Below are 428 nucleotides of genomic sequence, written 5' to 3' on the forward strand. Positions count from 1 at the left end.
GGGGCAACACATGCATTTCATTAACCTTTTTCAGTTCGATAGATTCTAGTTTCTTTGAAATCTGACCTATCCTAGCATGCAAATCATCAACTTCTTTGAGTTGATATTTTTCACTCCCAAATGTATCCCGTACATTTTCAGATCTGTCTCCAACATCAGAAACATCCCATGACTGGGCATTCTCAGCCAAATAATTGAAATATTCAAAAGCTTCATTAGGATCCTTTCCAAAAAACTCACCATTACACATGGTTTCAACAAACTGTTTCATTTTGGGGTGCAAGCTTTCATAGAAAAAATTAATGACTCTCCAATGTTCATAACCATGATGTGGGCAAGCATTCAATAAATCTTTAAACCTCTCCCAGCTTTGATAAAAAGTTTCACCATCTTTTTGCCCAAAATTCATAATCTGCCTTTTCAAGGCA

At 36.0% G+C, this 428-nt stretch overlaps 1 non-coding gene across 1 annotated transcript; it reads left to right on the top strand.

Annotated features, from left to right (window-relative positions):
• The first annotated feature begins 320 nt into the window (after positions 1–320).
• Positions 321–428, top strand: LOC122314527. Its single transcript, XR_006243748.1, has one exon. It is a non-coding gene; the product is annotated as a small nucleolar RNA R71 (small nucleolar RNA).

Source organism: Carya illinoinensis, chromosome 6, assembly GCF_018687715.1.
Source record: "Carya illinoinensis cultivar Pawnee chromosome 6, C.illinoinensisPawnee_v1, whole genome shotgun sequence".
Lineage (NCBI taxonomy): Eukaryota > Viridiplantae > Streptophyta > Magnoliopsida > Fagales > Juglandaceae > Carya > Carya illinoinensis.